This window comes from Suncus etruscus, chromosome 5 (assembly GCF_024139225.1).
Source record: "Suncus etruscus isolate mSunEtr1 chromosome 5, mSunEtr1.pri.cur, whole genome shotgun sequence".
Lineage (NCBI taxonomy): Eukaryota > Metazoa > Chordata > Mammalia > Eulipotyphla > Soricidae > Suncus > Suncus etruscus.
The window spans coordinates 155,463,363-155,482,661 of record NC_064852.1 but is presented as its reverse complement, the minus strand read 5'-3'; the positions used below and the strand labels follow the sequence as shown (position 1 = coordinate 155,482,661).

Below are 19,299 nucleotides of genomic sequence, written 5' to 3'. Positions count from 1 at the left end.
TTTTACTTTCTCATTTAAAAAAAATAAAACAAAAAATTTAATTAATCACCATAAAATACACAAATGACGAAGTTGTTCACGATTGAATTTCAGTCATACCATGTGCAAAATCCTTCACCAGTGCACATTACCTGCCACCAAGTGTCCCCAGTTTCTCTCTCCCCCTCTCTACTCTCATGTCCCCAACTTCCTTCCCACTGATGCAGGAACAGTGATGGTGGGTCTCTCTGGTCATCTAAGGTTCCCAGGTTCTTTAATATTTTCAAGAATGAAAATAGTAAGTAGGAATGATGAACAGACTCAGAATTAAATGTAGAAAAGTTTATTGGAAAGTTAAGAAGGAAAGGATCTCCCCACGTGGGAGGAACTTAGTAGAGGACCAAGTTAAAGGACTTGTGTGGGCCTTTTCAAAGGCCCCTTGTGGTTCTTATCAATGAAGAAAGAGGTTCCAGACTGGTCTTGGCTGTTTTGAATCACATTTGGCCACTTGCTTTAGATATTATTGTTTATTCTCTATCCCCCTTGGCGGTGCAGTTAGAAATGTTTCAAGTAGAGCTGGGCCTTTGGGAAATTGTTAACTCTCTGTTTATCAGAAAGAGCCCAGAAATTCTCAGGAACATGGAAAGCCTAGGATGGGAGCCATCAAAATTGGCTGGCAATAATAACTGGCAAGGGGAAACTGAGGCATCCTCTCTCACTCTCTGCCTACCTCGGTGGCAGCCATTTTTCTTGTCTGAGCAGCCTCAGCTGAGATAAGACCCCAGGCCTGGTAGAAGAAGAAGCTTCCAGGTGTCTTGCTTAGCCACTGCTCCTCCTCGGGGCCAACTGCAGCTCGTGTACTATTTTGTCTGCAGCAACCTCAAACGTGTGGCTCTGCCTGTCAATCAATATGGGACCTTAGTAATGTAACAGCACCTGCAGCCTGACCCCACAGAGGCCTTTGACAAGGCCTCAGCTCAGCTGAGATTCAGCTCAGAAGCCTGGTAAGCCACTGAAATGCAGAATTCCAGGCCTGTGCAGGACGCTTCTGGAGAGGAGAGGTGGCCAGCCTTGATCAAAGCCCAGGCAGAGCCGATCAAGAGCCCATCAACAGTTCCCAGCTCTTCCCCGTGGCAACCACCCTAGCAACGGGGAGGGGGAGGAGTATGGGCAACTAGTCTATGAAGACTAGAAAGTCACCTAGCCAGGGAAAGGACACACATGCCCTGCTATGTGTGACTATGCCCTTGCTTGCCTCGGCACATAGTTCCTGGCACAACCTACCACATCTCCCCTCTCTTGAGAAGTGGATCCCTCCCCTTCCTCAACAATCTCTAAATAAAAACTGCTTCACTCCACAGTTTGTCCTCTCCCAAAATTCTTTTCTATGAGGGAAGGCAACAAATTTGAAAAGTCTGGGTAAGGTCTAGGATTGACTTTGTTTTTCCTGCAATTAGATATCAATTCCTCACTTCAGCCTGAATCCACTGCTCCCTGAAAAATTAGGTGTCAGGAATCAGCTCCCATTTGCCATGTAGAACAAGTGTACTTGAGATACAGCTTGATAGCCCAGGGGTGGGGGTATGGCGGGGTGTGAGGTCCAGGTTGTGCAGGGGCTCATGGCAGATTTTTTTCAGTCCGACTCCTCCCAGGCACTTCCCAGCGTAACAAAAGTTGGGAGAGAGAAAGTGGGAGATTTCCTTCTCTATGTTGCCTCCACTCTCCTCCGCACTTCATCTAAACTGGCCTGAGAATCTCCACGAAGGCACCAAACACATACAGAATAATCTCTCTTCTATGGACACAGGGGATATGGAACTCTGTGGTGGTCCACAGTTCCCAGATTCTTTGATATCTTCAAGAATGAAAATATTGAGTAGGATAAAGCTCAGACTTAGTTAGAATGTAGACAAGGTTTTGGAAAGTAAAGGATAAGTAAAAGGAGCTCCCTTAAATTAAAGTTATGGGGCTTTGTGTGGGCCATTTGTTTTTGTTCTTTTTTAAAATATGGAACACTTCACGAATTTGCGTGTCATCCTTGCGCAGGGGCCATGCTAATCATCTCTGTATCGTTCCAATTTTAGTATATGTGCTGCCGAAGCGAGCACTGTGTGGGCCCTTTGAAAAACCCTTGTGGTTCTTCTGATCTTATCAATGAACAAAAGTGTTCCAGAGAGGGGCCGGAGAGATAGCATGGAGGTAAGGCATTTGCCTTGCATACAGAAGGTCCGTGGTTTGAATCCTGGCATCTCATATGGTCCCCTGAGCCTGCCAGGAGCTATTTCTGAGTTTAGAGCCAGGAGGAACCCCTGAGAGCTGCCGGGTGTGACCCCAAAAAAAAATGTTCCAGAGAGTGGTCAGAGCTATCGCAGAGCAGGTAGGGCATTTGCCTTGCACGAGGCCAATCTGGGTTCGATCCCCAGTACCTATATGCCCCCCTCCCCTAGCCTGTCAGGATTGATTTATGAGCATAGAGACAGGAGTAACCCATGAGCACCCTGGATATGGCCCCCAATCAAAACCAAAAAGATGTGATGCTCCAGAGAGGTCTTGACTGGTTTGAGTCACCCTTGGTGCTTTAGGTATTGGCCATTCTCTTATTCTCACTGATGGGGCAGAATTCTTTGGTCCAGTTAGAAATTTTTAAAGTATGATCCAGGCCCTTGGGAAGGAGGTGTTTGCTAGATTAATGGAAACAGATAGAACTGCTGATCAGGAGAAGTGGGGCTTTCTCTTTCAAGATGTGGGACTAAAAGAGACATAGCAAAGGAGCAGTAAAGGCCCAGAAGCATTACAACAGAACTGATCCACACAATTGGGTTGTTTTTGTGTGAATTCTGTATATGGGAAACCATCCTTAACAAAATGGTCAATCAGAGAATCTCAATTACTTATCAAGAAAGAATGTAAAAGGGAGCCAGAGAATTTCTTTTTTGTGTCAGCCTATTGAACTGGGAGAAGATATGGAGAAATCATGCATGGACAAGGAGTTCTTTTCCAGAGCACATAAATAATTCATACACCGTAAGAACAAAAAACCCACACTCCTAATCAAGAAGATGAGCAGAGGAACTGGGAACGTGGCTTAACACCTTGTGCCCCTGGATCTGATCCCCAGTGCCTCCATTCACACTGGTACGAAACCCCAGAATCCCAGCAGCAGCAACAATAACAGCAACAAAATGGTCCAGAATCTAAATAGACATTTCTCAGAAGACGACGTACAGGTACCAGACAACCACATGAATAAATATGCTTCATCTCTCCTCCTGAGGGGCTGCACAGTACCACAGTGAGCTATGGATTTACTCCTGTGAGAAGGTTTTTATCAAAAGAACAATAAACATTGGTAAAGGCATGGAGGAAAGGGAATATCTATCAGCACATTCATTAAGGAAAAGTACAAAGTTTCCTACAAAAGAACAAACGTGTCACCCAGTAATTTCACTTGTGGGGATTTATCACAATAACCTGGAAACACTAATTCAAACAACACATGAACCTCTACAATCATTGCCAGTCCCCCGAAGGTCCATCCAAGGCCCTGCAATGCTCTAACGTGCAACAGTATAGAAGGGAAAAGCCAAAGTGAATAGGAGTCAATTCAGATGTGAAAAGACACAAGCACTGGAGTGAACAAATAATAACAAAGACACGTGAGACCCTCTTGACTGGCAAGTAGTTATCAGAGGGGAAGGGGGCCAGAAGCTAATGTGGTAGCAGGCTCAGACTTCCAGTTCTGGTTCTCAAAAGTCAAAATTGAAAGCAACGGGCCAGAGAGCAAATGATAGAATTCAGTAAAATCTTTAGTTAGAGAAACCTTTATAAGGAAAATGAAAGGTTGGGGCCAGAGCAATAGTTCAGTGAGGAGGGCATTGTCCTTGCATACAGCTGACCTGGATTTAATTCCTAACAACCCATAGGGTCCCCTCAGCCTTGCCAGGAGTGATTCCTAATAGCAGAGCCAGGAGTAAGCATTGCAGGGTGGCAGAAACATATTTAAAAAATTAGTAATCTGAAAGGGGAAGACTTCAACCTTTCTCCAGAATCCTGACTTAGGAGACCCCTTCAATAAATATGGGATGGAGTCTATTTCCTTATTCTGTTCTGAGAACACTGGCTATGAAACAGGGGGGAGGATTTGAAGATGATTCTTTTCTGGCACCAGGTTCAGCAGACTCTTAAGCACCACTTGTGAATTGCTCACTCATCCTTGGTATGAAGAGAAATTAAACCAAGAATGGATTGGGTCCTTGACCCTGGATTAGTATGGAGATTACCAAGAGTAGAAGGTGAAATGGAAAAATGGTGTCACTAAATGTGTATGTAACCTGTGATGAAATGTGTTGCTCAGGTTTACTTGTTGTTGTAAATCATGGCACTTTAATAAAGTTAAATCAAAACACAAAATATTGATATTTGAGTTTTAGACACACCATGTTCCAACAGCAATGTCAACTTTCCTCCACTAGTGCTCCAAGGTCTCTCCCCAACTCCCCCTCCTGCACCCCCCCCCACCTGCCCAGCCTGCCATCTTGACAGGAACCTTTTTAAGTTTGGTTGGTAAAGTTTGGGTCTCAAAATTTCAGTGTTGTTGGACCCCATGGTTTGTAGATTTAGCTTTATCATTCTTTAACACCAAATCTCCTTAATCCTTACCCACCAACATTTGCTTCTCCTCTGTCTCCACTCTCTTTATTTCTCCTCCTTATATTCTAGACAAGGGAGTTCAATGATTTAAAGGGGCTAGTGGTGCCTAGATCATCCTTGGCCCTAGTTATTTGAAATATTACATATAAGTGATTATTATCCTGTGTTTTTTCTTCTGCTGGCTTAATTCACATATGGTAATTTTATGTATGGTACAATGGTAACATGGTATCTTCCAGTTCCATCCATGTACAATGAATTGCATGATTTCATCATTCCTTATGGCTATGTAATATTCTATTGTATATATGTGTATGTGTGGATGTATATATATTTACACACAAACACACAGCACATCTTCATGATCCACTCATCTGTTATTGGACATCTAGGTTGATTGCAAATCTTAGGTATTTTACTGAGTGCTACAATTAATAATAGTGTGCATACAAACTTCTGAATGAATATTTTTTCGTCCTGGGAAAAGATACCCAAAAGTGAAATTTCTGGATCACATGGCAGTTTGATTCTAAGTTGACTGAGACCCCTCCAGACTGTTTTACATAGGGGTTAGATCAGAGGACATTCCCACCAGAGGTGAGCAAGAGCATCTCCATCGATACAAATTGTTCCCAGTATTTTTGTATGTGTCATTCTCACTAATGTAAGATGATATGTCATTGTCATCTTGATTTTTTTTCTCTAATCAGTGATGATGAGCATTTTTCCTTTGATTGTTGACCATCTGTTGGTCTTCCTCAGAGAAGTGTCTGTTCATTTCTTCTCCCCATTTTTGATGTTTTTATTTGTTTTTGTTGATCTTCATGACTTCCTTATATATCCTGAATATTAACTTTTATCTGATTGCAAATATTTTCTCCCATTCATAAACTTTTTAATTTGATATAGCCCCATTTGTTTAGTTTGGATTCTGTAGCCTTTGCCAATGGCATATATTGTCAAAGGCTCCTTTGAGGTTTAGCTCTGGGAACATTCTGCTTCTATTTTTCTCAACATATTTTAATAGATTCCTGTCCGATCTCAAGATCTTTGATCTACTTGGAGTTAACTTTTGTGTCAGGTATGAGATATGGATCAGCTTTCAGTTCTTACATGTGATCACTCAATCTCTCAATACCATTTGTTGAAGAGGCTATCTTTTTCCATCTCATGCTCTCAGCTCTTTTATCAAAAATGAGCTGTCCATATATATGTGGGGGTTGTCCTCGAATATTCTGAAACATTAGTCTTTATACCAGGATCCCCACTGTTTTGTTTACTTTGCATTTGTAGTATAGCTTCAAATTAGGTGATGAAATGTCTCCTAGTTTCTTAGTTTTCAGTGTGGTTTTGGCTATGCAGGGCCCTTTATGGTTCCACACAAACTTTATTATTGACTGTTCTAAGTCCTTGAAGAATGTCAGGAATTTGGATGGGGATTACATTGAATACTTGTGATTGTTTTTGTTTTGTGTTGTTTTATTTATTTGCTTTTTGGGCCACATCTGGTGGCTCAGGGTTACACCTGGCTCTGTGCTCAGAAATCACTCCTGGCAGGTTCTGGGGACCATACAGGATGTCATGGATTAAACCCAGGTTGGCAGTGTGCAAGGCAAATGCCCTACTCTCTGTACTATTGCTCCAGCCCTTTGTCGTTTTTTAAATTTTGTTTTGTTTTTCAGCATCTGTTTTTGTATCCTCTGTTTTCTTTATCTGGCACCTCTAACTGTGTAGGTTCCCTCAAGTTGCCCTGACTACTCACTGTAATGTGATTTACCCTCTTGTGGTCCTAAAGTGGTTTATATTCCTTTGGGCCTAACTCCGTGTCCCCCTTTAACCTTTTCCTTGCTGTTAGGGATCAGTGAGTTAGAAAGTCACACATGCAGGATTCCAAAGGCCTGGAATATGGTTACTTTCCTACTTTGCTGGATTTATAAGTCTGTGTAAGAAGTAAGAGGGCCCCCAGGTACTCAGAGTTTAGTTCCCTGGGCATGGGCATAAACAAAAGTGCCTTTCCTAACCTCCTGGAGATCAACTCTTGGAAAGGAGATTTTCTGCTTCAGGGGGAGAAGGAGAGGAAGAATCCAGAGGTGTGACGGAACCACCAAGAGAACAGTGTTGAGCACTTTGCTGACAGTGAGGTGCCGTAACTGTCTGTTGAAACTAGACATGCTAATCATATTGTCATCATGTTACTTAACTATAATAATTGAAATCGAGTTGAGTGACTAGTCTGAGAAACATTCTCATTGTAAGGCAACAGATGCCAATCACGCGAGAACATATAGAACACTGGGGTTGCTTAGTGCACTCTACACAAGAATAATCCTTCCGACTGGCATCAGTGAAGTGATTGCCAGCAGCGACAATGATGGTATCGATGATACTGTGGACAATCCATGGTGCTGGTTGATTGAGACAGGCATTGAAGGGGAGGTGGTTTGTTTGTCATAAAACCAAGATAATCTGAAAAGGATTTTCTTCTACCACAGCCCAAGGTGCCAGACTTAAACCGACTCAGCCTGTAGTTCTTCAGAAAACTATTCAGCAGAAACCATCTTTGAATTTATGATCTCGTCATCTACTGCCAATAGAGCGGTTTGGGGGGACATGTCAAGAGGAGGTGGAGAAAAGAGTTTCACCAGGAGAGGGAGATGCTGCAACATCCCCATGTCTCAACACCAGAGGGGTAGGGGCCCTGCTAAAGAGCTTAGGGGAAATAATAAAACTTAAAAAGAAATTGCCCAGGCCCTGAGGTAGTCCAAAGGCATGAAAACCCAAAGGCATGTGTCCTCTTTGAGGTACACATCCCAAACTGTTTGGGGATGGAGAAACTGAGGTGACATCCACCTGCAGAACTCTGAGTCCCCACCTAGGGAAGGGTGAGAGAAGAGTCTTAGGGTCTTGATAAGAATATAAAAAGACCATCCAACAGTAGGTGGATTCCCTGTCACAGAGTTCACTTTGGAAAACAATGTCAGCTAGCCTCAAATGGCTTTGGGAGAAGATTCTGTTAGGGCCTGGAGTTAAAGGATGAGACCACACAATTAGAGTAAAGCTGAACAAAACTTTAATCCTTCTACCAACAGCCCCAAAGTGACCAGTTAGATTGTCTCTAAAAGGAGATGAACCTGGCTCAAGGTCATAAATAGGATTATATAGGGAGGGAAAATAGGGAGAGTTCACTTTTATGTATGCAGAAAACTCCAGGCCAAGACTATTTGAAGCAATGATATCGAACTGTGGGGTCCTGGGTTCTGAACAAGGTTCTGAACATTTTGTAAAGGCCACCTGTCAGGCTTCTCTTAGGTTCTGAACAGGGGGACACACCATTTTTTAAGGACCACATATTAGGCTTTCCTCAAGCCTATTTCCATTAACAGCATCCCAAGCTACCTGGCCACACCAGGTAGCCTATGGGGAAGAACACAAGGGACCAGTAGGAAGTTACCCCTAGACAACAGCCAATCATTTTAAAGATCATCAGAAAGCTAAAACCTTCCTATTTCCCCTCCCTATATAATTCTATTTATGACCTTGGGCCGGGTTCATCTCCTTTTAGAGACAACCTGACTGGTCAGTTTGGGGCTGTTGGTAGAGGGATTAAAGTTTTGTTCAGCTTTACTCTAATTGTGTGGTCTCATCCTTTGAGAATGAACAGTGCCAAGATGTTTACTTTACCCCAGTTCAATTTCCACCACCACAAAGGTTCCCTCAGTAACAGGGTTCACTACTGAGCACATAGCCAAGAGTAGCCCCTGAATACCAGTGGGTATGACCCACAGGTAAGGGCTGAGGATGCTAAAGAAGGGAAGCAAAGTCCCATGTTTTTCTCTCTGGACCTGTTTCACCTTCCTTAGAATTCCCTGTGCGTTATACAAGAAGCAAGCTTGGGGTGAGTTTACTAGCAGGTGAAAGCAGCCATTGGCATGTTCCCTCTGGGAAGAGCAAGATTTGCAGAGGCAGATCTGATTAAGACATGCCCCAACTTTCTCTGCAAAACAGTGACTTTGCATCACAATGAGTGGATCAGCAGAGCTGGAAGGCTACGGGCTTAGCTGGAGCTGCCTTTGAGCAAGCACCAGGTCCCTGCACAGGACAGGATGGTTATTGTTGGTGAGGATGAATTTTCAAAATCCTCCCTCAGGGAGGCTGAGGTATAATGAAGAATAAAAAAGCCACATCTGTTGTCCTCCTGAAATGCAAAGGAGTCTCGGGCCTTCTGGGAATTCTGGATTCATAAACTCTTCTGTCTGGTCTACCTTGATAGTGGTTTTAGGGTCCCCGTGAGACAGAAGGCAGTTTTTACTTCAAGGGAAACTAGAATGCCCCAGAAGCAGGAAGTGGATAGGGCGGGAAGGAAACTGGGAATATTGGTGGCTGGAAAAGTACACTGGTAAAGGGTGTTGGACATTGTATGACTGACTGAAACTCAATTATGAACAATTTTGTAACTGAAAAAGAAGTAAGATCACACACAAAATATTTTAATATACTTTGTGTGAAATAAACATAATTTAAAATGTTAAAATAAAGTTATGAAACTAATAAAACATACATACCAGAGGAATCGGGGTCAGAACAATAATACAGTAGGGACGACTTTTGCTTGGCATGCAGTTGACCTAGATTTGATCCTCAGTATCCCATAGTGTCCACCCAGCCTGCCAGAGTGATTTCCGAGCACAGATCCAAAACAATCCCTGAGCGAAACAGTGGTTCTGTTAGGGTCCAGAGTTGTGAGATGAGATCCTACAAGCCCCATACTTGTGACCAATATGGGCTATCTCCCAGAGAAGACGACCACTCCCAAGGTCATGAATGAGATTATATAGGAGGGAATTAAGGAAGGTTCTAGCTTCTGACGATCTTTAAAATGATTGACTATTGTCTAGGGTATCTTCTTATTGCTACCTCGTGTCTTTTCCAGATAGGCAACCTGAGATAGCCCGGTAGCTTGGTGCAGTGTTAATGGAAACAGGCTTGAGAAAGCCTAACATGTGGCTTACAACATGTAGTTCTTACAAAATGAAATCCCTCGTCTAGTTCAGCCCTTATGGAAAACAATATGGAGATTCCTCAAAAAACTAGAAATTGAGCTTCCATATGATCCAGCTATACAACTCTTAGGGATATATCCTCGGAACACTAAAGTGCAATACAAAAAATCCCTTCCTCACACCTATTCATTGCAGCACTATTTACAATAGCCAGACTCAACAGAGGTGCCCTTCAACAGACAAATGGCTAAAGAAACTTGGTACATAAATACAATGGAATATTATGCAGCTGTCAGGAGAGATGAAGTCATAAAGTTTTCCTATACATGGATGGACAAGGAAACTATGATGCTGAGTGAAATAAGTGAGAGGGAGAGAGATACAGAATAGTCTCGCTTATCTATGGGTTTTAAGAAAAATAAAAGACATTATTGTGATGATGCCCAGAGATAAGAGCCGGAAGGACCATCTCACTATATGAAGCTCACCTCAAGGAGGGGTGAGTTCAGTTAGAGAAATAATACACTAACAACTACCAAGACATGTCAATGAGTGAGAGAAGTAGAATGCCTGTTTTGTATACAGGCAGGGGCTGCGGGAGTAGGGAGATGCCAGGCATTGGTGGTGGGAATGTTGCACGGGTGAAAGGGCATGTTCTTTTTGTGACTGAAACTCAACTACATTCATGTTTGTAATCACAGTGTTTAAAGATATTATTAAAAAAGCATCAAAATAGGGCCCGGAGAGATAGCACAGCGGCATTTGCCTTGCAAACAGCCGATCCAGGACCAAAGGTGGTTGGTTCAAATCCCGGTGTCCCATATGGTCCCCCGTGCCTGCCAGGAGCTATTTCTGAGCAGACAGCCAGGAGTAACCCCTGAGCACTGCCGGGTGTGGCCCAAAAACCAAAAAAAAAAAAAAAAAAAAAAGCATCAAAATAGAAACTATTTAATACACAATTCAGTCTGTAATAAAAATGTTATGACATCATTGCTTTGTACATTTTCTTAAATAAATAATTTGAAATTCAGCTTCAAATGCTATCTCTCTTTTTACAGGTATACATTTAAAAATTAATAGTCTAAATTACCCTATGCTAATAAACAGGAATACACTTTATTTTTCCCCACACTTATGCTAATTGATTTTAAATAGAACATTTAGTAAAAATGAAAAATAAAGCAATTAAAATTTTGTAAGGCAAATTCTGAACATGCCTATAAAAGTACAAATGTGTGTTCTATCTTAAAAAGGGAATTAGCTTTATGTCAGAAAAAGAGAATGCTTAAGAATCTGCATTAATAAGTAAAATGTTATATTAAAAAAAATAGCATCCCTCCTTGTTCAGAACCTAAGAGAAGCCTGACATGTGTTACTTACAAAATGGTGTCTCTCCTGTTGAGAACCAGGTCACACAGCCCAAAAACAAACCCAAAACAAACAAACAACAACAGGAAACTTGAAACAGTAGAAACAGTTGAAACAGTAGCAAACCCCAATTTACTTAAGCACCAACTGGCAAAGCATCAGTGTGCAGCTTTGAGGTGCTCAGCAGTGGCACAAAATCCTGTGTCCCTCTATCTCCAGGGTCACCTCCCAGTGTGTATTCTCCAGGGAGAAGGAGCCAAAGAACCAGGAGACTCTGTCCCCAAGCAGAGTTGAAATCACACCTGGTGGTTCTCTGGTGAGGAAATTTGTCCAACCTTAGAGGTTACAGCAGAACTGCCCTGTGCTTCCAGGCCTTGAAGGCTACCAGGGAGAATGAGGTGATGGACATGGCCATGAAGTGGGTGTCAGGACCCTAGTTTTCTTATTCAGTGGAAGATGGGATTGTGTCAAGGTACAGATAACAGCTCAGATGATAAGGAGGCAAGATGCTCTAAAAACAAAATACCAAGTGATGCTCAAGGAATACCCAAATAGGTGTGCAGAAAATTTGGTGACCTTTTTTGTTTATTTTGGGGCCACACCTGGTGGTGCTCAGGGGTCACTCTTGGCTCAGTTAGGAATTACTTCTGGCAGTGCTCAAGTCAGGTGAGCACCTGCTGTGTTATCACTCCAGCCCCAATTTGGTGATTCTTTCTGGATAGTTTGCCACACTCCTTGTGGCAGTGGGTGACAGACTCAGAATATTTGGCTGCAGGAGAACATGGGGAAGGGGGAAATGTAAATGGGATGTTAGTAGGGATCTTCTTTCAGGGTCACCTCCGAAACATAGACCCAGAGATTGTTTCCTCTTGTCTGCTGCTATGATTTGAAACTTCTTTTTAAGCTATCTCTATTCCATAATTTAAACATCCTGAAAAAGGAACCAGAGCAATAGCACAGTGGTAGAGTGGTTGCCTTGCACGTGGCTGACCCAGGACAGATCTGGGTTCGATCCCTTGTATCACATATGGTCCCCCGAGCCTGCCAGGAGCGACTTCTGAGCTCAGGGCCAGGAGTAAGCCCTGAGTATCAGTGGGTGTGGCCCCAAACCAAACAAACAAAACAAAACAAAAAAATCATCCTGAGAAGGAAAGTAAGAAATTTCCTCAGACCATAAATTGTTCCCCAGAGCTGAGGTATTTATTGCTCATTATCTCTTGGTCTCTAGTGAGCACAACTGAATAGTCAACTAGGGAACCTAAAAGTCTACACCAGTCAGATATGGTAGGATCCTGTATTCTTGGGAACATTCTTATCCCTTGGCAAGTAGCACAAAGACCCATTTTTCCTATTTAAAAAAAATCCACAAAATGAACTACATTTACCTTAAGTTTCTTCCTCTCTTACTATTAACAGACTTCTTGATTCCTAAGTCTGAGCATCTTTATTACTCAATATTTTCATTATTGAGAATATTGCTGATCCTGGGAACTCTGAACAGATCACTTCTCCTGCATTATCAACCCCAGGAAGAACGAAAGCAGGGGAAACGATCACAAGGCTCCCCCAAATTTCCAATGTTTTAAGTTGGAAAATGGGGTCTGGGAATGTACATTGAGGAAAACATTGTGTGGAGTCTGGATCAGACCCATGGCATGAAGGTCTCTGACACACAATCTTCTGTTACTAGAAGAAGAGGAACTTTTATGCTATTCCAGAGCCCTGGACAGTTGATTTTAGGGTGTTGTGAATGTCCCAATGTGCTGGTATTTGGTGGAAAACAAAAAAGCTGGCCTCAAGGAATGTTCTGGAGTCTGCATTTTCATCTTTCTTCCTTTTCCTCCTCTGTGTCAACCAAGTTGGTCAGCAAGGGTCAACTTCCATTCTTCCAGTATGACCAGGACCAAGTACATTCTCCCCAGTTGAGGACCAGGAAAGAAGGGGTCCCAATCTGATGACCAGAGACCCTTTATTCCATTCCAACAATGTGTGCAGGGTAACAGAACATAGCAGAAGGATAGCCGGGAGGGAGGGAGGCACCAGGGAAAAGATAAGCATACACATTGGGGCTTAGGATTGTCTCATTAGAGCAACACAGTGGACAATAAAAATTGCTTGTAAGGCTCATAGATAATCTCTCCCTCAACTGGAGCTCTTTAAGCGGGAGGAGGGATGGCCTGGAGTGAAGCCTGAAAATAACCACTAATCATAAGGAGTTGGCACCTCTCTTTGGACTACCTTTCCCCATCTCTGAAGCTGTCTTCAATGTTTTTGCCCCAAAGAGAATCCCCAAAGCAGTTGCTCTACAGGTGATTCAAAAACAGCATCACCAGGGCTCCAACGCTCCTTCTCATCCGGGTCTACTTTCTCCCCTTCCTCCTCCTCCACAGAGACCCTAACTGGTTCCCTCACAGGTTCTTTAAGTAATCTCAAAGGAAGACAGTCAGTTCTTGATCTGGACTTTGTCCTCTTTCTCCAGAACCCACGTTCTTGGAACTATGCTGCCAAGGAAAACGGTGATTCTCAGACATGAGGGGAAGCAGAGCACTGGGGAATGTCCAATGCTTGTTAGGATCTATTCTAGCACGTTCTCCAGGGGCCTTGAGTGAGGAGTGAACCATGAGAGACTAAGGCTAGACTCCTTTGCAGGCTACACAGAACCAGGAAGCATGGACCGATGAGAAGCTTCTTTGCTCTACAGAGGGAAATGAATGCTGTCTCCTCTGCGTCTGCTGCCGCCTCACCCGTGGGAGCCTTAGTTCCAGCTCATTCCTCTGCGGCCTGACTCCTCCTTAGATCAGTTGGGTTTGTTCCTGCCAAGATTCGCTGTCATACCGCTTTCCTCCCTCTACAAATGTCAAATGAACGCGTCAAAAGAACTTATTAAATTCATTCGTTAAACACTGTGATTTTTTTTCCCCCGTTATTTTGAAAACTCGCTTTCAACTGCCTGGTAGCAGGGGAGGGAAGGGAAAGGGAAGAAAATGAATGTGCCCGTGAAATGACTCTGAGGAATGTGAGACGTGAATGCAAGATGCCAGTGAACAAGGCCAAGATGCACAGGGGTGCATATCTCTGGCTTAGGGGGTGGAGGGTCCTTGGCTATGCTTGGCAGTGCTCAAGGTCGTATCCAGGCTCTGTGCTCAGGAGTGACCCCTGGCAGTGCTTGGGGTACCATATGGGGACCAAACCAGTCTCAGCAGCATACAACTGCCTACCCCTCCGCCGGCTCCTTTTGCACATCTCTAAATAGTATCTTGAAGCACACACATCCATATCTAAATACACAAGCAAACAGTTTAATTATTGCTGTTTGGCCAAAAATCACATATGTTTCAAAAATTACATGTTTCTTTGATTTGAGTCTATAGTAATATTCCCAGGCCTGTCATTTTCCTTCCAGATAACAACAGATGAGATGAACATTTCCTTCTATCTTTCAACACTAATTTTTGTATCTCAAAAAAAAAAAATACAGGGGCTGGAGCATTAGTACAGCAGGTAAGGTATTTGCCTTGCATGCAGCCAACTGGGGTTCAATTTCCAGAATCCCATATGATCCTCCAATTCTACCAGGAGTAATTTCTGAGAACAGTGTCAGGCGTAGTCCCTGAGCACTGCTGGGTGTGGCCCAAAGCAAAACAAAACAATACAGGGGCTGTCACAACAGCACAACAGGTAGGGTGTTTGCCTTGCACATGGCCTACCTGGGCCCAATCGTCAGCATCCCCTCTGGTCCCCCAAGTCTGCAAGCACTAATTTCTGAGTGCAGAACCAAGAATAATCCTGGAATGCACTGAGTATGGCCAAAAACCACCACACCAAAAATATACAGTCTATCTATCAATAGACCCTTCATTTTTCGAAATTTTAACTCTGAGTCACCAAGACTATACCTGGTAGATATTTATTTCATTTTCCTCTTGATCTATTGGTCAGGAATACAGAATGTCAGAGGTTAGAGGCACAGGGAAGTGAGAGTGGACAGTTATAATCCATGTGCCCAGAGGTTTCTACTGGGGATAGAGCGAACTTCTGGATGCAAATCAACATCACAGGGCCTTCAGGCTACAAGACTATGTTGGAGCCAGTGACAGATCAATGCTAAGTTCAAACCTACCCTCAAACCCACCCAAACCCAACAACCTTCAGGACTAACAGGCCAGCCCAGAGCAGATGGTACCCAGCCCCATCAAGACTGAGGCTGTCAGAACCAAAAAAAAAAATCTGCTTTCCTGGGCTGAGCCCCACCATCCAGATGGAGTGTGGGCTCAAAGAGGCCACACACTGAGATCATTTCAATAATACTGCAGCACCCAGACTACTGTGCCACAGAACCTGAAAGCCTTCAGCCCCAAAAAGGAACTCAAAGCAGAGGGGCTTGTGCAGGGCTCAGTGACCCAGGACCTTGGAGAATGGTGGGAGCAGGCAAGAGGCACATACATGCCTGGCTAGGAAAGCCTGTGGCAGGAAGACCACTCTGGGATGTGTGCCCCCATGTGCCAGGGAGAAGGGGCATCTATTTGGACAGAGAAATTTAAGGGCCAAGGGGTTCAGGGCCAGAGACTCCCAGAGCTGGAGTTTGGGCTCAGAAGACCCTTCCGAGGCCCAGAGTTGTCAGGCATCTGGGGGGGGGCATGGAAACACCACTGTCACCCCCTTAGCAGTGTTTCCAGATGAGTGACTTGATCCAGTTCATTCCAACATCCCTAGATAATGACACAGATCTTTTTTTTTTTGGTTTTTGGGCCACACCCGGTAACGCTCAGGGGTTACTCCTGGCTATGCGCTCAGAAGTTGCTCCTGGCTTGGGGGACCATAGGGGACGCCGGGGGATCGAACTGCGGTCCGTCCAAGGCTAGCGCAGGCAAGGCAGGCACCTTACCTCTTGCGCCACCGCCCGGCCCCATGACACAGATCTTGACCTCTGAAGTCACCTAAACCACCCATTGACACCCAGGAACCCACGTGCCCCCTTGCTTACGGCTTTAGACATCATGTGCATGAAAGACAGCATGTGTAAATGCCCAGCGGCCAAGAGGAATCTTCCCCCACTGAGTCTGTATGCCTGGAAGGGAGGTACCAGATCAAGGCAGTGCTCTGGGTGCATTTCCTCTTCCCCTTCGTATTCCTGTCTGCTAGACACACTCTGGGGGGGGGGGGTGCAAAGAAGCTGGTTCACCTGCACTAAAGCTACCAATGCCCACATGGGTGAGAAAGCGGGACTGACCCCATTCAGCCCTTTCCGAGGAGGCAAGCAGAAAAGTGACCACCTACGGGGAGGCTCGATAACAGCCATGCCTGGGCCAGCTCTGGAGGCTGCAGGTCCAGGCTGGAGGACTCACAGGGCTTCTAGGGTGCTTCTAGTGTAGCACCCAATGTCAACTCTGTTACTGGGTCCCTGGAGGTTCCCGCCTTCCATCTCCTGCTTCTACCTTCACAGAATGCTCCTCTGCCCTAAGCACCGACCACCATTCAGAGGACACTGGTCACCTTGAATGCCTGATGACATCTCTAATTGCCATGAAGCTCGTGTGTAAGACTGGCAGTTCCAGCTTCCATCTCTGCTTGAGGGACTGTCACACAAGCCCTTCTAGATGCTTTCAGCAGCTGTGTGCAAGGTCCAACTGCCCTGTCTGGACGGCATGAGCCTATAAGACAAGGTCATCCTGGCACCTAGATGCACAAGTAAAGAGCTGCTTGCTTTGGAGAACAGTGAAGAGCTAACTCAAATCTTAGCTTGGATGGGCACAAAGGTGGTGGATGGGGGCAGGGCCCAGTGACTTTTCCAAAGTCACATGTGCTTGAGCTCCAAAGAGGGGCCAGAAGCCAGGACGTTGTGTGACTCCTTTTAGAATAATTCTGGCCACAATATTGGTTCTCACACCTCCTCGCAACTGAATCCATTGCCGGGACTGTAGGAGACAGTTTTAAAAGCTCTAAAAAGGGCTCTTTAGTGAAGCCTCCTGAACTCCTACACCCGTGGCAGCCTTCAAATGAATTTGCCGCAGGATGAAAGCCCCCAAGACTGAACCCTGCTTGGCCCCGAGCCACAATTTGCTTGAAAGCCCTGAGGATGCTCTTTCCCCACGACAAAAGGACAGGCGGCATGTCAAGGAGAATGAGGCCGAGGAGTGGAATGTATTCACCCAGCGAGACAGAGTACTTTCAATTCCATTAAGGATGGCGCAGCCAAAGAGGAGCTGTACTCGACTCAGTAGCATACAGATTTTCACACAGACTTGAACATTTTGAAGGAAACTTCCGATTACACTTCAGGTAGGGCAAGAGGGACCCCATTTATGTTCCCACCTTAAGAGACTAGAACAAGGACAGCCTATTTCATAGGAATGTAATATGGGCCCATTATGTCCCTGATGAACACAGCGTGCTTGCTTAACTATCAGGAACATGCATGGACAGCCTGAGAGCCTTGAAACTTGAGGCAAAGGAACTAATTACTTTTACCAAGGTCACTACTCACTAATGGAAGGCTCTGCAGAAAAGGGAGGAGCTCGGCAGTTCCAGGAAGTTGAGAAGGCAGGCTCGACAGAGCTAATTTACAGAGTTAAATGCCAAGAGAACTGAAAAGAGAAAGAGTCCATGGGTGTTCAAAGGGACCCTCATTGACAGGACATTGATCTGAGGGCAATTTGGGGTACAGTTGCTAAAGCAACAACCTCCCCCAGAACTCCACAAGAATTAACAAAGTAGCTCTAGTCCAAAGGCTTGTTTGGATGTTTAGTACCAGAGCCAAGAAGCAAGGGTCTTAGAGATTATTGATGTCAAGAAGTTAATTCATCCAGGCACCAAGCCAACACCTTTCAAAGGAACAACAAAGGCCAGCGTGAAGGCACCATGTGGGATGCGATCTCACCGACCAAGCAAGGAAAAAATAACACTGAGACTTGGGGGGAAATACAAGAGGAACAGACTTTAGGTAAAGCAGATAATGGAATGACCAGTAAGGTGGTAATTAAGACACAGTTATCAAAATCTGTCTCCAGAAGAACAGATTAGAATGATTATACTCATCATGAAATATAGAAAGAAAAGCCAGAGGATGTGAATCATACTCAAAGACATAGAAACTACGAGGGGAAGTGCAGTGAGGCAGAGAAGGGACCACTAGGACCGTGAGAGTTGGAAATGACCATTCTGAACACAAATCGGGTGCTAAACAGAGGGAAAGTGATCAGCAGGATACCCCTTCAGCAACAGTATTGTAAACCATAGCCCAAAAATGGTTGAAGAAACATGATGCCACAGGAAATGTAAAATCCAGTTTCCAAGAAGATTTCAAGGGGGAGTATATGGTTAAAGATGCTATTTTTTCCATGGTCTTATACATTTAAAATGTAGCCAAATGTTTAAGGCAAGAGTCATGCTAGGTCACTAGGATTAAGCCCAATGTAGAAGTAAAATGAATTAGAAACTAGAGCATAAAAGCCAGAAAAGAAGAAAAGTAATAGTACTATTGGAATTTGTATGACTCTATGTCAAGTCATTTCTTAGGTTTCTCTTAGAGGCACTTGAAGGGTTTAGGAATATTACATGGAGATCAAATGAAAAGTAAATTGACCTAATAGAAGGCAGGAGGAGAGGAAAAGAGGAGTAGAGAACAGATGGAGTACATTGAACACAAATAGCAGGATGGCAGATTGTAACTGGAGTGTATTGGTAAATACTGCAAATGCATAATAACCCAAAACAGAACCACAGAAGCGCCTGTGGAGGTGGAGATGCTCAGCATCATTGTGGTGGCTACTGGGCTGCATCTATGTCAATCCCACCTAACTGCACAACTGCAATTTTTGAACTTCTGGCTATGCATATTATACTTGAATGAAGTCAAGGACATAATCAGGGACCAGCAAGATAGCACAACAGGTAAGGAGTTTGTGTTGCATGTATCCAACCCCAGTTTCATCTTCAACACTGCATATGATTCTCTAAGCACCACCAGGAGTGAACCCCGACCACAAAGCCAGAAGTAAGGCCTGAGCACAACTGTGTGACCCCCCCAAAAAAAGAAGGAGGAGGAGGAGGAGAAGGAGAAGGAAAAGGAGAAGGAGAAGGAGAGGAAGGAGAAGGAGAAGGAAAAGGAGAAGGAGAAGAAGGAGAGGAAGAAGAAAGAGAAGAAGGAGGAGAAGGAGGAGGAGGAAGAGGAGAAGAAGAAGAAGAAGAGGAAGAAGAATGAGAAAAAGAAGGAGGAGAAGGAGGAGAAGAAGAAGAAGGAGGAGGAGGAGGAGTAGGAGGAGGAGAAGGAGAATAAGAATAAGAAGAAGAAGAAGAAGAAGAA

At 44.2% G+C, this 19,299-nt stretch overlaps 1 non-coding gene across 1 annotated transcript; it reads right to left on the bottom strand.

The window, feature by feature from the left end:
* Positions 1-1,980: 1,980 nt before the first annotated feature.
* Positions 1,981-2,087, bottom strand: LOC126010440 (U6 spliceosomal RNA). Its single transcript, XR_007496470.1, has one exon. It is a non-coding gene; the product is annotated as a U6 spliceosomal RNA (small nuclear RNA).
* Between the last annotated feature and the right edge of the window lie 17,212 nt (positions 2,088-19,299).